Source organism: Falco cherrug, chromosome 1, assembly GCF_023634085.1.
Source record: "Falco cherrug isolate bFalChe1 chromosome 1, bFalChe1.pri, whole genome shotgun sequence".
Lineage (NCBI taxonomy): Eukaryota > Metazoa > Chordata > Aves > Falconiformes > Falconidae > Falco > Falco cherrug.
This window is the reverse complement of record NC_073697.1, coordinates 18,672,999-18,689,621: the sequence shown is the minus strand read 5'-3', so window position 1 is coordinate 18,689,621 and position 16,623 is coordinate 18,672,999. Positions and strand designations below refer to the sequence as shown.

The window sequence follows — 16,623 nt, the reverse complement described above, 5'->3', positions numbered from 1 at the left end:
CAGCCTTAATAAAAGCATTTTCAGTGCTAGGGTAATAAGAATGCGTTCATAAAAGTAACAAAAAGCTGGTGAGTTTCCTAGAAGAATTTTGAGGAAATGAACAGATATTGTCCACTATAAATGCAGATCAGTAATATTAAAATGCTTTGATGTATTAGTCCATGGCACACTGACAGGGTAGGCTGTTGAGAGGGGTAGGCAATGATGAATTTATCTGGAAATGTTTGTTGCAGTAGTAAGATTAGTGGATGTTAATAGCCTCTGATGTAGCCTGCATGCATATGTGGATATTCCAGGAACGCACTTAAGTTACTACAGTATAGATTTTGCAGGCAACGTCCTGCAAACAGATTGCCTGTGGCTTTACCAAAGCTCTTTGAAAATGAGTGAGGTTCCCCTGGCATACAATGTGTTGGTGATAGGAGGTCTAGATTTCATGCAGGTATTGTATATTCATGGCACCTAACCTGTGACAATTGCTATTACATAGTGATATAGTGAGATAAGACTGGAAAGGATACTTGTATCTGGAAGAAGGTCTGTGAAAAAAATGAGATTAGCATGATCTGGGAAACGGTATGCTCAGTTTTTAAGGCATTGTGCAAATCCTGATAGTAGCAGTCTTGACACAGTAACTTCACTGAATGAATTCAAGGCATTTTAGAGGTCCTCTTTGCATTTTTTTAAAAATAAACCTGCAGTGATATGGAACAGTCATTTGTTTCCATCATCCTTGCTTACATTTGCTCAGTAATGAAAGCTGACAAGAAATGCTATATGTGGAGGTTTTATTGTCTTATATGAGTCTTCAAAACCAGAATTTCTGATTTGTCCCTAGTGACTAAGCCTGTTGTCTCATGCAAGTGTGTTCTGTGGACAAATTGTAACAGTCATGTTTAGTTTTTGCTCCCTTGTTCTTTTGTTGTGATCTCATCATGTTAGTCTCTACCTCTCTTTCCATTTGCATCTTTAATGTAGCTAATCAATGTGCATCTTAAATGATGTAGCTCATATGATGAGGTTTGTCACCCTGCAGAGCTGCAGTCCAACAGGTCAGGACTGCCCTTGGGGAATCTGTGTCAATGTTAAACATTGATTCTGTTAGATTCCTCCTTTTCATGTGCCACCAGGGTAAAATAGAATGCAACAGTTGTGTTCATTTTCTCAGCTAAAAATTAGAGACATTTCCTAATGAAAGCCATTTGAGAGATTTCCTGCCCCTCTATGCTTGTTCTTTACTGATGTACCGCAACAGCAACTGACTCAGAGGGCAATGTTTTGCTGCAGATGTCAGCAGAAGTCATTGCTGTGATAGATTAGGACTTGGGGATTTTTAAATGGACACAAATTGTGCCTTGTGCAATAACTGTACCTGTGCACTTGCTGTAAAAGCTGGTTTTTACCAGAAAGCATAGAAAGGAGTACAATGTCACCCCAGGAGGATGTTCTCTGTGGTGTTCTCATATTTCAGCTTGGAGATGATCCTTGACAGTTAGGTGAATTAGTGCCCTCCAGACAGGGCGTGCAGACAGCTCAGTAGAAGTCAAGGAGACTGTGAAATACAGGCACAGTGACACATAAATTTATTGTTGAGGGTTTTCTGAGTTCTTTACCTGTTGACTTAACTGTGTTAAATTCTTCGCATTGGATGCATTTATTCCTGCGATCAGGTTCACTGTGGGGTGCTGTTTTTTCTTTGAAAATTTACTGCTGCTTTATGGGATGGATGTTTCTGTTTTTCCATCCAGCCTCTTGAGAGGCAATGTAAACTGGAGCTCCTGTTTACTGTTGATAAATAACTTTTACTTCCTAGTGACCTGAGAAGATTGCTTGGCCAGTGGTGATATCCTCTGAGCTCTTACAGCTTGAGGTTTTTTTTTCTACTGCTTAAGCTGGTATGTTGCTTATGAAAGTGGAGTAGCTCACAGTCTACATCTATGTGAAGGTGGGGAAACTATGCATTTAAACACCGGTTAGCAGGAACATAACTATACTTTTAAGTTCTGCTTGCATTCTTGTGTATATACATTTTAAGTGTATCACCAAAATAAACCCTGATGTAATATTTTTGGTTTTGCTAATTTCAGCTAGGCTGCTGCAGCTGCTAAATAGACAGCTGAGGAGTTTTATGTAATGTATTGCAGAATGTAAGCGTAGATGTTAATTTTTAAGGGGAAGAATTTTTTTTTTCTTGCAGCGTCAGTGTTCCCAAGAGGGACAGGCTAAAAAGCTGGCTTTTTTTTTCCCCTCCCCCCCCCCCCCCCCCCCATGTGAATGTCAGCTTCTACAAAGATCCCATTCTCTGGAGGGTTTAAGTGTTTAAAAGGAACCAACATTATTTTTGAATGTCGCTAAGGACTCTCTGACATGTCCATTGTCAAACTGTGAAGAAAACCCATGCTATATCTGTATTTGAAGGTTTTGCTCTCTATATAGAAAGGAACAGAGGTAAAATGTTCTGTTCTAAGCTGTCCTGTGCAAATAGGATCCAGAATTTGCTGATTTGAACTTTGATGTTTAATGGTAAATTAAGATTCACTGTTGGAATGGCTACATTAGGGAGGGGATTTTTAATTACATTCCTTCCTACCTGCTGCCATTCCTCGTAGGAACACATATGCTTGTGTTCTCTGCTTCTGACCAAAGACACAAGGTCAGTTACCTTCTGCCTGTCCTGTAATTCCAGGAGAAATTTGCTTAATGGCTGGGAAAGAATAGTATGTTCATATTAGTAAGGGCTACTTCCAGAGTAATCTTGGAGCAATATTGGAGGATGTTTAGGAAATCAAAGCCAAGATCAAAATGACATCTAACGTGAGATCCTGGCAACAGCCTTGTGAAAAAGTCAAATCTTGTAGTCAATGAGTGCTTAAATAAAAACATTAGTTTTAAAGGTTTCTGTTGATGTACCTGGTTGTCTTGTTTCTACATTTTGTGCATTGATCTGTCACACCATAAATCATCACTATATCTACTGAAGCTTTTTTCTGTGTCTTCTGACACTTTTCAATTTCTAAAGAATTAATATAATTTGAAGCATGTATTAGATGGGTGATCATCTTTTCCTCAGTCAGAATACAGTTGAATCAGCTTCCTTCTGTGTGTGTCCAGGAAAACCTTGTTTTGTTTTTTGTAAGGTTTTAGTGCAACTCTAGACTCAACAATCTGGACTTGGAGGAAGTAGACTAGATAAAATTGTTTGGGCTCTTATAAGAGGAGGAGAAATTCTCTGCTGAATACTGACCTCCAACCTAAACACTAGATTATTCTGAGCACTTGCACAGAAAGGAAGAGGGAAATGATGTAAATTATTTAAAAAATTTGGTATTATGGTTCTCCCATGTGACTTGATGTATGCCATGCAGATCTTAATTGTCTTACGTTAGTCCCAGTTGTCTAGACTGGAAAACAGAACATGTGGTTAAGAATTATGTTGCTGAGTGCAACTAAAAGTTGTGTGTGAGGTTCAGTTGCCGAGCACAGGGCTGGAAGAAGTTGTAAGGCACAGAAAGCAGAAAGTCTACAAACTGGTGAGTAATATCTTGCTGCAGTTGAGAGAAGTGGATGTGAAAGTGGCTGTATGTCTGTGGGTTCTCTGAGATAAAATGATTCCCAGCTGGACAACTAGATTTCATAGATTTGAAGATGCACAGATTATCAAAACATTCCTGATGACTATGACTAAAGTCTCCTGTGTGTGTAGGGAAGATTACCTACAGTTTTCAATCCTTTTTCAGATGTGTCAGGTTTTGGCCCTGTCTTTGAGCACTTTCATGTCTCTGATTTAGGGCTATTAGTGTAAGTAGCTTGACTAATTTGTGAAACATCTTGCAGAATCTGTCCCTATGGAAACAGTAAAGATTTAAGCCACTTTTCTAGGTTTCGTCAATTAATTCTGAGTGTGGCTTGTCCTTTTCTTGCTGGGGACTAATGATATAGAACGATATTTATTCAGCGAGCTGTGGTTGTGTTTTCTACCTTGTGGCTTTAGATTTTGCTGCAACCTGCTATATTATATCCCAGTTCTTTTTGACTGTAATATTGACTGTAATATTATTGACTGTAATATTGGATGAATGAAGGAAACAGTGGTGAGCCAGTACTCAAAAATAGCCAACAAATGTTGGAACAGTAGTGTTTAAAAATTGTACATCTTCCAAAATACTCCAGACACTGGGGAGGTAAGACAGATTTCATCTGTAAAGTGGGTTAGGGGTTAAGGTGAACTGATTTCCATGAAACTGAATATGGGAAGTGACTATCCAGCCTGCTCTATTGCACAACATAACCGCTGCGAATAGGATGAGAAGATATTTCCCAAAATGTGTAGTGAATTCAGTACCACCTTCTCCATCAGTACTAGCCAACAGAAACTGCAGGGGCAGCAGATGCCTTCAGGGTTTAGTTATATTGAAAAAAGTGTTTTTTCCCGTTTTTTTTATACACTTGTCCAGTTTGTTCACCAGACAGTAGTGATGCCTGCAGAGAAGCCCTGTTACAAAGACTGTGTATATACGCACATGAACACATAAAGAGTGAGGCTTCTGTGTATACTCTATGAAGTCCACAAGCTGTGCAGACCCCCTCTTGCTAGATCAGAAAATGCTTGCAAAATAAGACTTACTGAATGAAATTATTTTTTGTTGTTGTTGTTTGGCATCCTGTGGGGCAAAACTTTTCAGTGTGTATCTTCAGGTGTTAACAGTCACACGGTTAACTTTAGCAGTAGATTTTAAACAAATAACCTGTTATGCCTTCTGCAGTGATGAGGTGAGAAGGTGAGGCTCTGCACAGAGCAACAAAGTCAGTTTGCTGCTTCCACTGGTATAAAAGGCTTTAAGGGCAAGAGGCTTAGTAGTGGACTGTAAATAGTTCAGTGGTGGTAGTAATTACAGATCCATTTCTACATAAGATGAGCAGGGAAGAGGGAACTTGGCTAAGGTACTCCATGACCCCCAGCTAAGTGACCCCACTTGCAAAAGGAGCATGTTTGTCCAGAGGTGTAGAGTTATCTTTGGAACTGCCTGCACTTGCCCATGGGTATGCCGTGCCTGAGCAGACTCACTCTGTCCCATGCAAATGCAGTTTTCATCCTTCCCATTTGTTTGATTGCTTGGTACAGTGTATCGGGTTTGTCCCATTAGATGTTTTGAAAAAAACCATCATGTTTTTCTTCCAGACAGAAAGATTCAAAATTATAATTCCCTGCTACGCAAAGGTCAAGTCTTTGTGTCCCAGTCTGCTCAGGTAAGATATCCAAGAAGTTAGATAGGAGCAGTCTTGGCAAGGAAAACTAGCTGGGTACCTACCAGCACCAGCCCAGGCTTTTCTTAGTCTTAGTGGTGTATTGCATGGAGTTGGGTAAACCATTTCCAGTTACAGATCTGGTCCTGCTGGCCCTTCGCTGATGTAGATAATGAATGAGTAATGTTACTGATGATGTACACACAGAAAACACAAGATGGGGTGAAGAGTTTTAATGTGTCTTGCAGATGAGCCCATAAAGCTGCAAATATGAATTGTTTTATGTTCTGAAACTCAGCTTGAAAAGGATATCAGCTAGCAAACCATGACTGCTGCAGAGAGAAAGAACAGTAGCAAAGGGCCACCAATAAGAGAAGGAAGGAAATCTGACTTCAAAAGGTCTCCTCATTGTTATTGTTGTAATTATGTATTAATAGCCAGACTTCAAATGTGCGGTTCTTCTAGGATATGAGTGGCTTTGCAGCTCAGTTTTTGAAAGCACCCATGTTGCGGGCCCAAGGCTGTGAGCTTTCTGCTGTGTGTGAGCAGTTCTGGCGCAGGACCAGGGGGTCTGCGTGTGCCCACTGCTGCAGCCAGCAGTTCCAGTCTGCCCTGCAGCTTGCTTCCTGTGTGTCTCTGTGCTTAGGAAGTACATTGTGCCACTCTCCTTTCTCTCTGGTAGCTGGAAATTTCCCTGGGGTTACTTCTCTCTTAAGAGAACAGTACAGTAACAGAACAGTAATTTCCTATAATTTAAACAAGAGGTCTTGTGTGTTAATATGGCTGTTGTTCAAATAAAGGCACGGAGCTGCGGAGACGAAAGTTACAGAAGTGCCTGCGTTAAGTTTTTATATAGTGTCGATTACTGTGATGCATAAAGTGAGGCTCCCATATGTACAGGCACCTCATCAGAGCAGGCATGGTCCTTGATGGTGGAAGGCTTTCCAGCCCATTAAAAAATGTTTTTTCTAGTATGTCATTCTGGCTGTTCTCCTTGTGAGCCTGCCTTTGGCAGCTAACCAGACCGAAGGCCAGCACAGGTATCCTGCTGTGCATGTGTTTAATTGTGTTCTCCTCTTTGCTGTCTAAAGTTTGTGCATGTTTACTTTCTCTTCTTGAGCAGCCGTGTATCTGTATACTCTGTTTACTCTTGGAGGGAAAAAAAATTACACTGGTGTAGTGGCAGCAAGACTTAGTGTTTCTTCAAACTGGCGTGGTTGTTGGGACAAGCTGCATTTTAGCGAGGTGCAGCATGCTGTCCCTGATGCTGAGGACCTCTGTTGGCCTCATCTCTGAATTTGGCAGAGAGATGATGGGAATGGTTTTGCTCTGCCTTCTCCTTGTTTTATCTCTGCGGACTTGTTTTCCAGGGACAGGAGTGGGAACCAGCCCTTGGGCTGAGTGGCTTGCATAGTTCTTTTTTCTGGCTGACTATTCTCATGACAGACGGGGAAAGTGAGGAAGGTGTCTTGGGTGTATTCCCCTTCATGTGCTGATATCTGGGCTGGCTGCTGCAGGCCTCAACCCTTCTTGCAGTATTAGTGAGAGGCAGAGTTCAGAGATTTGATGAACTGTGAATAACCAGGCAGTTGAATGATTTTTTTATTATTATTCCACCCCACCCCCACCCCCGTTAAAAGCAGAAGCTGCTCCAGTGCAGTGGTATCCCATTATCACTGCTGCAAGCTATAACATGTCATATGTTAACAGTATGTAAATGTTCTTCAGACCTCATCTATTGAAAAACTTCATAGACCTGAGGAATTTGTTAAACTGATTGCTTGCAAAAGGCTGTAACTATGTCTTGTAGTACTCAGGAGTTTTTAGTGCTGTCACATTGGGTGGAGCTGGAACCAGCAAATGCAGAATTCTGAGAAGTGGGTCATGGGAGGGAAGTCGGTGGAAGTGTGTCTAGGTCTGTCCAAACTGCATACTCATCAGATGCTGAGATTCTAGGTCATGCAAAACACTTTTCCAGCTTCTACAGATTTGCCAGCTCCAGTCATTAGAGGAACACCACGTGGCTGGTATGTGTAGCTGAAAATGGGCAGGGTTTTTTTTCTTAAGTGTGTACAGTATGCGGAAACTGGGTGTAAAAGTGTACTGTTGTGCTGTTTTCAGCTATTATTAGTAGTAATTTTTTCTTATAACCTCATTGTGGTATAGTATTAGAGACTGCTGCTTTTTCTCCTGATGGGGATCTGAAAGATGTGACCAGTAACACAGGGCAATTAATATTTTCCAAGAGAGGTTGTTTTTCCACCTAAAACCAGTACTGTGGCATCTGATGTGCTGGAGTGAGGTGGTGGGAGGGAGGACAGAGGATACACATCATTACTTGCACCAAGTGTGGGGAAGAGTGCAGCCTCACGCTCACTGAGTCACCCGGGAACAGACGACAGTCATGCTATTCAGAGAGGGAACAGCGGCTCCTGAAACCCAATTACAGCTGCGGTTCCCATCATAACTCCCATCCTGATTTCTGCTGTGTGACTGAGTTGGGGCTGGGCCTGCGGGAAAAGGCATGCAGACCTTGTGCAGGTTCCACGGAGACCTCTGTCAGGTCCACCCAAGGTAAAATCCTTAGTCCCACTTAAACAGACCATCGTACCCAGTCGCAGAGAGGCAGGCTGTTGAAAGTAGATGAGTCAAGACCACTTAAGAGTGTGTCTGGGTGACTGAAGAGGCATCACAGGCGAAAATAAAAAAGGAGGTGGGCGGCAGCAAACATCTGTGTAGGGTCACAGGGTGTCTCTGTCAGTTGGTGGCCGTATGCAGCAGGAGAGGAGCCCCTTGCCCCAAGGGCACGATCGAGTTGCTGCTGCTGCGGCTGCTCGTGTAAGGTCTCTGGCAGAAGCGCATGGTAGCGCTGAGAGGAATCGCAGTGCGTAGCGCGGCTGTGTCCTACCCCTGAGAGCGCAGACCCCGCTCCGCAGCACCAGCAGCATGGTGAAGCAGCTCACGGAGGGTCTCCAGGCACTGTCGGGGAGGCGGGTGCCGTGTCGCTGGGATTTCCAGAGATGTCTGGGAAGGGGGCCGGATTCCTCCCCGGCGCTACAGCAGTGCCGCTGGCGCGCTCCAGAGCTGCCAGCTGCCAATGAAATCTGAAACGCGGGGCTGTGTCTGCGGGCTGGCCCTGGGAGGCCGTTCCAGCCTCTCGTACTGTATATTTACACATTCATACACACACAGCCACTCTTTTTAACTTCTTGGGCTGCTCCTCCTCGTGCGCCAGCTGGGATTTCTGGAGGACGTACGGTGGGGAGCGCAGAGCTGCTGTGTGGTGGCGGTAGCCTTGGGTGTGCGCGGATCGGCTGAGCGGCTGAGAGAGGGGGAAGGAAAAGAAACTTCGGAGTGCAGTCAAGCTGAAACAAGCTGTCACTCTTTCCGAATTTGTCTCAAGAAGCCACCGTGTTTATGGGTGAGAATATTGACCCTGCCTGTGGAAGGTAGGAGTCCTGGTCTGGGGCAGTTCCGGAGCTCTCGCTGGACTGGGTCAGCGCTGCAGCTAAAACCCGGGTAGGTAGCATCGCTGTGATTTTTCTCTTGGTGACAAAACCGTGTGGTCTTTGCAGGACGAGTAATTGCTGCAGACCAGGAAGCAGTGGCAGCAGCTGTCTGTGAGTGTTACGGCTGGTCTTGCCTGCTGGAGGGTGTGTGTGTGTGGGGGCATCTCGAAGTGGTGGTGTGTGCTGTTATTTCCTAACAATGTCAAATACTTTGTAACGGGATTCCTTTTTGTTGGTTTCAGGGGTACAAGCAGAGTATGTGTCATCTGACTACTTGTTAGCTTAAATATAACTAAAAGCCCTTTGTGCTTTCTGCAATCTCCATGTTAGTGTTCATCTTCGAATTTGTGATGGTTGTCTTAAAATCTTCCTCCTCGTACACAAATATCTGTAGCAGGCTTTCAGAATCAAGGTTCTCACTGGGACAGACTCGACAGCAAGGACACTGATAGTAATCACAAAAGAGTTTGAGAGTCTTCAGTGGATTTTTGAGCTACTGAGTGGATTTCTTTTTAATGGAGTAATTGGCTTCCCCTTTTTTCCCCTCTGTTGGGCTTGTATGTATCTCTCTATCTTTCATAGTAGTAACATGAACGTATGTTGTCAGTTTGGGGGTTTTCTTTTTTCAGCAGTGTCAGCAATAGTAAGTAATTCATGTTTGATGATGTTAGAAACATTTTTACAACAGATGACTGGAAAAAAACAGCAGGGTATTTTTAGATAGGTACCCTTGTCCTGTATAGGTAGAAACAAGAAACCAATTTAGTTCCCTGTGTAGCATAGTGAGTTCATAACACTGAATTTGTCTAATCTGAATTCTGTTTGTCTGTGTTAAGTAGCATGGGTGCTGGGAGAAGGTGAAAGCTCTTATTAGATCAGCAGGTATTAAGATGCTGTTAGGTTAAGTTTTTCTGTTGCAGAGTAGTTCTGTACCTGGAAGGTGACAATAACTTTTGTACATTCGGGGAAAAAGAATTTCCTGTGAGGTAAGAAATAAGCGAGGGTTTTTTATTAATACAAGGGGCAAAGCATCCAGTCCTAGCTAAAAATCATTGAAGTGGCACCTCATACTCACAAGAAGACATGTAGAGTTAAAAGCAGAGGTAGAGAAAAGCGAGTGAGAGTCAAGTGCTTTGTTTCCAGTCCCATGAAATTTTCATGTTGTGGCAGGTTATGTTATTGCAAAAGGCATCTTCTAGTACGTGATACAGTGACTTGTGTTAAAAATAAATGTGCTTAGAACTCGTGTTTCTTTGTGCATGGTGCCTAAACTTATTTGTCTGCCTCTTCTTTGATTGTTGTCCTGTCTCTCAGCTGCTTTTTTCCTTCTCTTGTTCTTGGTTTTCATTCTTAATGAAATTAAGTAAGTTTAGTTTGGAATAAATAGTTTGCCCACCCAAGGGAAAAAAGAAAGGCCCACAGTAAGTAAAAAAAAATAAAAAATAAAGCCATGTAGAAAACTCTGCTAGCAACATGATTCTGTGTGGAAGACACCACTTCTTCGCACTGTATGGCAAAGCACTTCTGTGTGCAAGTGAGAGGGAGCCTGTGGGTTATTCCTTTAAAGACTCTCCTGTGTTTGCATGCAGGCTGGTGTGTAAAGATCGCTTTTATTAGTGGTCCTATAGCTAGGTTTAGTTTTCATAAGATGGAGTTAAGAAAGCTAGAAATGAAGATCCCTTAAAGGAAATTGCCTCACAAGTAATAGTTTGAACTTCTGATAAGGTCATGTCTTCAGAAGTAACTAGAATAGAGAAAACCCCTTCAAGCTCCATGTGCAGCTATTGTACACAGGCCTCTCTCAGGACCTTTTCATCTCTTGCTGCTTGATTCAATATCTGTTTTTTTTTAAACACACCGGGTTGGGGGGGAAGGGAAGGAGCTGAAATTCACAGTGGGTAGTTTGAAGTGATTTGCATCCTATATTACCTTTAGCTGTCTTCTCTGCAGGCTGTTTGGTTTTTATTGTGACCTGATGGCCTTTGGAAGTATGCTTTATTCCTGGAGTTATTACTTACTTGCTTTATCTATATTGGACAGAGGGAATGCTTGACAGGAGTGTTTTTTTTTTAAAAATAACCTTCTGGAACAGAGTGCGACACTATAATATTGGGGTGGCATTGGTGTTGTAAACTGTCTTGCAGGTGAATGAACTGTATGTTAGCTTTCAGCCAGGAAGAAAAAGAAAAGGTTTTATGTTGGCATTCTAAAACAAGAAAAACACTGGTATATAGGGTTTCTTCATTCACTGTCTGGACCTTGACTTTCTGTAATGTGGAGGACTCCAGGTTAAGACGAGTGGCCGATAATGTTGGATGATAGTGAAACACACAGCTTTCTATGAAACTTGTTACTCCACTGCTAGTCTTGGGAGGAACAGAAACTTAAAAAGATAAAAGAGGCTAAATTTCCAGCTTAGATTCTCATCCTACATGTAAGACTGCAGAAAGTACTAGTGGTAAGATTTGGTCTATGTTGGTTTCTGTTATTATGCTAAAAGCAATGATTTCAAGTTAGATATTTTTTTATAGTTGTTGCCTGCATTTATTTAGAAAACATTGATTAATTGCCTTTTTTTTTTTTTTAAATTGGAGGAGAAAAGGTGGCTCAGTTCTATAGCAATGAAAAGGGTATGAAAATACCAGGCATCTCAAAGATGGGTGTATGTCAGCTTCAGCAGCATAGCAGACTTCAAGTCCTGTGCTGAGACAGATAAAAATCCTTAATCTGTAGAGATGTAATCAAATGATGCTGAAATCCCAGCCTTATAGCAGTGGGGAGGGCACACAGCCTTTGGTGGCAGCAGTACTGTGGGAGCCAGGAGCCAGGCTGCCTCGCCATGGCACTGTGCATGAGCTCCCAGAAGCAGCTGGATAGTGTTAGGAAGCAGCTCGCTTTGGTTCTTGTGGTGTCCCAACCTTGCTAGGACAGCCAGCAGCTGGTGCTTGCCAAGCCTCATGGTTTTGTTGTCTTCACTTTCAATAGGTACATCCAGGATGTGCCTGCAAGCATTGAGTTTATGAAGTGACTTTTGGTTAGCAAGCTGGCTGTGGCAGCCTGTCTAGGTGGCAGATCTTGATGTGAGGAGCTCCATGCAGAGAAACTCCTTCCTATTCTGCAGCTTCTTGTACTTTTCCTGACTCCTCCTACTTCAGCATTTTGCCAGTTACATTTTTGTGATCAGAGTGTGGATGCTAAGGACTGGAGTGAAGCTGTAAATTTATTTTGTATTTGATTACGAATCAAATGTGAACCATAAGGGTCCTTGATTAGGTCCCATTTATAAGCTAGGTCATTTATTTTTGAAAATTATCCTGTTTTGCTAACAGAAAGTCACTTGATGAACTCTCAGTGCTCTGCAGTATATTCACTTGGTGTAATTATCATCAGTCTTAAATTATGTGCTTTACTGCTTGTTTTATTTCACTGTCTTTAACTACCAGCTTTGTTAGCTCTGGTTGTTATTAGCTTTTTGTACGTTTAATAGCCTTCTCAATACAAATTTCTGCTCCTTCTAGAGTTACTATTGTTCTTTACTTTCTGTTTGTAAAAGCAGAAAACAGAGTTCCTTCATTATGTTCTCCCATTCTTTAGTGATTCCAGCCTTTTAATAAATGGTTTCCAGTTTTCCAGAATGCTTCTAGATGTTTACCAGCGCTGGAGGTAATACTTAGGGTGTAGTCCTGCGAAACCCAGAGACACAATGATTTTATACTGTCTTTTTCCTTGTTAAATAGTCTTGTGATGTCAGTAGAGATGGGGCTGTTGTGTTGAACAGGGACCTTGGTTCTTTCTTCAGGAGGATGCTCTCAGGTGCTGTCAGTTCTTCACAATTTGTGTGTCTGCTGAGCAAGAACACATGGGCTGGTGCACAAACAGCTGTCTGTTAGTCACATTTCCTCTTTGCAATTAACGGCTTCCTTCGTACTTGTCACCTGCACAGTTTTTAACTCATGATCTTTTTTAAAAAAAAAAATTTTCTTCCAAGTCATTGGCTAAACTGTGAAATAAGATCCCCTGAGACTAGAAACCACCTGCAGTATGATGCTTTTTTTTTTTTTTTTTTTTTACAGTCATGGTTTTTGACTTATCTGTTAACTGTTTGAATAAATTTTGTCTGGCTGGCCCAGCTCTTGTTTCATTGGACTTTCCTAATGAAAGTGTCATGCTCTACCAAGCCAGAGGCCTTGAAGGAGCACACAAGCTCAGTGATTTTAACAAACTTGCATTGTTTACTGTTGTACTGGTTAGTTTGGAGGGGCTTTCATTCTCTATGGCTCAATGAGACAAAATTTAGCAACAAGTCTTGAATTCCTTGGCAATGTTTATACAGTTTCTTGTCATGAAATAACATTCATTTTCCTATATTAAATTCTGTTCAATTTTGTATAATAGCAATTATGATTAGTAGCTCTTTAGTGAAGACATCTTGCACGTCTGTTGCTTCCAAAATTTAACTGGTGTGTCCTGTTGTCTTTTTACTACATGTGTCTTTGCTTTTAGAGCAGTTTAAATTTTAATTGGGCTGATATTCTTGGCCTGCCAAATTGAACAATCATGAAGTGTTATAAAAAGTAAAACGCAAAAACCCAGAAGTTTGTCTGTATCTTGAGGGCAGTATGATCCCTCTAGGTCACTAACTGGGAGAACCAAACATGTTTTTTCCTGCGTTAGTGTGGTCTGGGCCAAAGTGTGTTGGTTATTTCCATATTTTGAGGTGTTTCCCTGTTTTGCAAGGAGGTGAAGTGCTCCTTCAGTAGGCAGAGAAAGTAGCCTTCCGGTTAATTCTTACTCAGATGACCTGACCTCAGCTCCAGTGGTAGCATCCTGGATTTTCCTTAGGCTGCCTTTCTAGCTGTTTCTTTAAGCTCCCCCAGCTACCACATCCTCCTTTGTGAGAAGAAAAATGTGAAGGAGGATAGTGGTGACACCAGGGAAGTTGCTGGCTGCCTGAAAGTGCTAGTAGTTTGCAGCTTAAGCTGGAAAAGGTTTAAAAAAGGGTGAGAAGAACAGTCAAGGGCATAGCACAGCTTCTATCCAAGAAACAGTGAAGCAGGAAGGAGCTTTTCAGCCTGGAGATGAAATGACCAAGAGAACTGCATTAACGAGTGGCAAGGAAAGGGTGAGCAGAGGCCAGTTCTTCCCTCATTTTCCAGTACAGGAATCCCAGGATGTATCCAAGAGTGACAGCAGCAGGCTCAAAACAAATGAAAGGAGATAGTACTGTGCACAAGATGCAAATAAAGTGTAATCAAGATGCACAAGGGCTTGCTGGAAAATGTTGTGGTTAGTGAAGGGAAAATCCAGCTTTAAGGGTAGCTAGCCAAAAAAATTGTTGCATGCTTGTCTGGGTTACCCTGCTTGTCCCTGAGGTTTTACTTTAGTCTCAGTTAGAGACAGGATGCTGGGCTGGGTGGACTCTTTCCATCCCCTTGTAGCCATCTGTTTGTTCAGTTTTGACCCTCTTTTGTTTGGATGTTCCTTCTATAGGGGGAAAAAAAAAATTGATATTCTGTTTGTGGCTTGATGGAAAGGAGCTGAATGACTACAGCAGGCTGTTGCCATACGTGAAGGCTTGCCTTCTTCAGCTGGAAGTGTGTGGCTGTAAGGAAGGATAAGAGTTGATGTTGCAAAGCAAGTTGTGATGAATCCTTGTGCTTTTGATTTTTAAAGATTACAACCCTGTTTCCAAGTAGTGCTGTAGGCACGTGTGTGCACAATCTTAGACGGTGAGTATTTAGAAAATGAATCACAAGAGTGGATCACATGATTTCAAGCGGAGCAGACCCCCTGAAGCATGTTGGAGCTTATTTAAGTAGAAAGTCTTTCTCTACATACCCAGCTTGACAGCTGGCACTGTAGAGGTGAAAAAATAAGAAGCTGAAGCGCTACCCTGCTCTGACAGTCCCAGTGTGCTAAATGACTGTTTAGCAAATGGGAGAGCACTACAGTCAAGGGTGACTTAAAGTATGCTTAAGGCCCCTCCTGAGTTGATTGAGAAAGAAAAATGATGCAGAGGCTGCAGACAGTTAGCTCTGCTCCTTGTTCTTCAGATCCTGCGCTGTGGATCAGCTAAATGTGGTGACTGCCCTCCACAGCCAAAATGTCTGGTAATTCTTTCAGTATTTTGGAGGAGGAAAAAAAGTTTCAGTAAATCCCTAAGTCTGGAGGAGCTGCGCATTCTATGATAGCTCCAAGAGCTTGTGGCCATCATGGCCATATGTATTTATAACTGGCTACTTCAGCTGATTAATACTGTAATAGAGTGCTAATCATACCTACTTGGGCTTTGACTGAGAAATAAGAATTACAGTTACTAATATATAGCACAGAGTACGATAAAACTCATTCTTAATGCTTCCCATTGGAGCACAACAGATTGCTGCAAATCAAAGACGAATATATGAAGACAGACATGTATCTAGGAGATGAAGACAGACTTTTGGAAATCTATTTATTTAATGATATCATCGCCGAATTACCAAAGTATTGTCTTGGAAATTGTGCCGAGTTATTTGGGGTCTTAGTGGTGATGTTAAATGTGAGATAACAGTGAAAAAGCTGGGCTGTACATCTGCTTATAATTATAAATTACTTACCCTGGTATTTTGATTGTCCACAAGAAGTCAGAGCAAGCAGCTTATTTGCTGTATAACCTTTGTATGGTGGTGCCTCTGGGCATTTCCTTCAAGGGTTTGGGTTTCTGATTTTTTTCTGGTTGTGTGTGTTTGTGTCTCTATGGTGGGTTTGTGTTGAGCTTTTACCTCTTATCCGTGATTGAGATCAAAATTACATGTCAGATGCATGGATAGTCACTGTGGTTACCCACTACTAAGTGGTCTTGCAAAACACAAAACAAGAAATCTTGGATGCTAGAAAGAAATCTTATCTCTGGCAGCTGCAATATTTGTGCAGCTGTTCCCACAGATGTTTCTTTTATTTGGTCTTTTTAATTTCTCCTAAAAAGCAAGTGAACTGAGGGAAAAATGTTAAAGGGCCTGCCTGGAGAATGAGAAAACTTCCAATAACTTGTAGTTTGGAGATAGTGATGTACCTTGTTTTAAAAGGATTGTGAATTCTTACTTTATGTTTGGAAGTACAAAGCCTGTTCAGTCTCTGTATTCAGAAAGCTTTGCAAATGGGCTTTGAGAGTTCAGAATCTTTGGGGATCTTAATAGCATTGCTGGAACCTAAATCAATTTGATCTCAGTAACTTCAATGTAAAATGTGCTGAGTTTTGAAGTGAATAGGAGAAATCCCGGTCAAAAAGCTTGTTCTGACAGAGTTTTGCAGTGTGGCTAAAAATGAAGTTTCAGAATGAAAGCATAGTAGCAACCCTTCCCACCCTCCAGGTCGGTAGCTGGTTTCCAGACTGGAGACTAATTCTGTTCATATGGGTTGCCAAATATCATTCAGCATCCACTGTAAGACAGGTTTATTCACCGTTTTAAAAAAAGCAAATACAGTTCCATTATATGGCTGTGGGAATTCTTGAAGGTGCCGTTTTAAATACAGTTCAAGTAAAAATTATTCAGAAGTCAATAAATTAAATGGAATGTAAAACATTAACATTTGGGGCATGATGCTGAAACCCCTTTGCCTCCGAGGAGAGTACAGGGCTCAGACTGGAGTCAGTTAACTTCATCCTCCATAAATGTATAATAAATAATATTTAGAAAAAACATATATTTGTAGAAGTAGAGATCTATGTCTTGATGCCAGCAGGCTTTCTTAGGTTGGGTTGGGTTTTTCTCGAGAGAGGGGCAACTAAGTAAGCAGCAAGAAACTGTAAGAACGCATGCTGTAAGTAGTGTTTTTGAGTAATGAAAGCTTACAAAAACAGTATGTATCTGTCCATAAGCAAAAGAGA

The 16,623-nt window shown here is 41.8% G+C and overlaps 1 protein-coding gene across 3 annotated transcripts in view; it reads left to right on the top strand.

Annotated features, from left to right (window-relative positions):
- The first annotated feature begins 3,390 nt into the window (after positions 1–3,390).
- ARHGAP24 (Rho GTPase activating protein 24) overlaps positions 3,391–16,623 on the top strand; it is a 225,564-nt gene continuing 212,331 nt past the window's right edge. The window contains exon 1 of one of the 3 annotated variants that reach the window (XM_055724668.1): positions 3,391–3,530. The gene's annotated coding sequence lies outside the window, so the exon portion shown is untranslated. Of the gene's footprint in view, positions 3,531–7,251; positions 7,272–8,188; positions 8,764–16,623 lie in introns of those variants that run through there. The other 2 variants (XM_055724746.1, XM_005433787.4) reach the window with 2 other exon arrangements.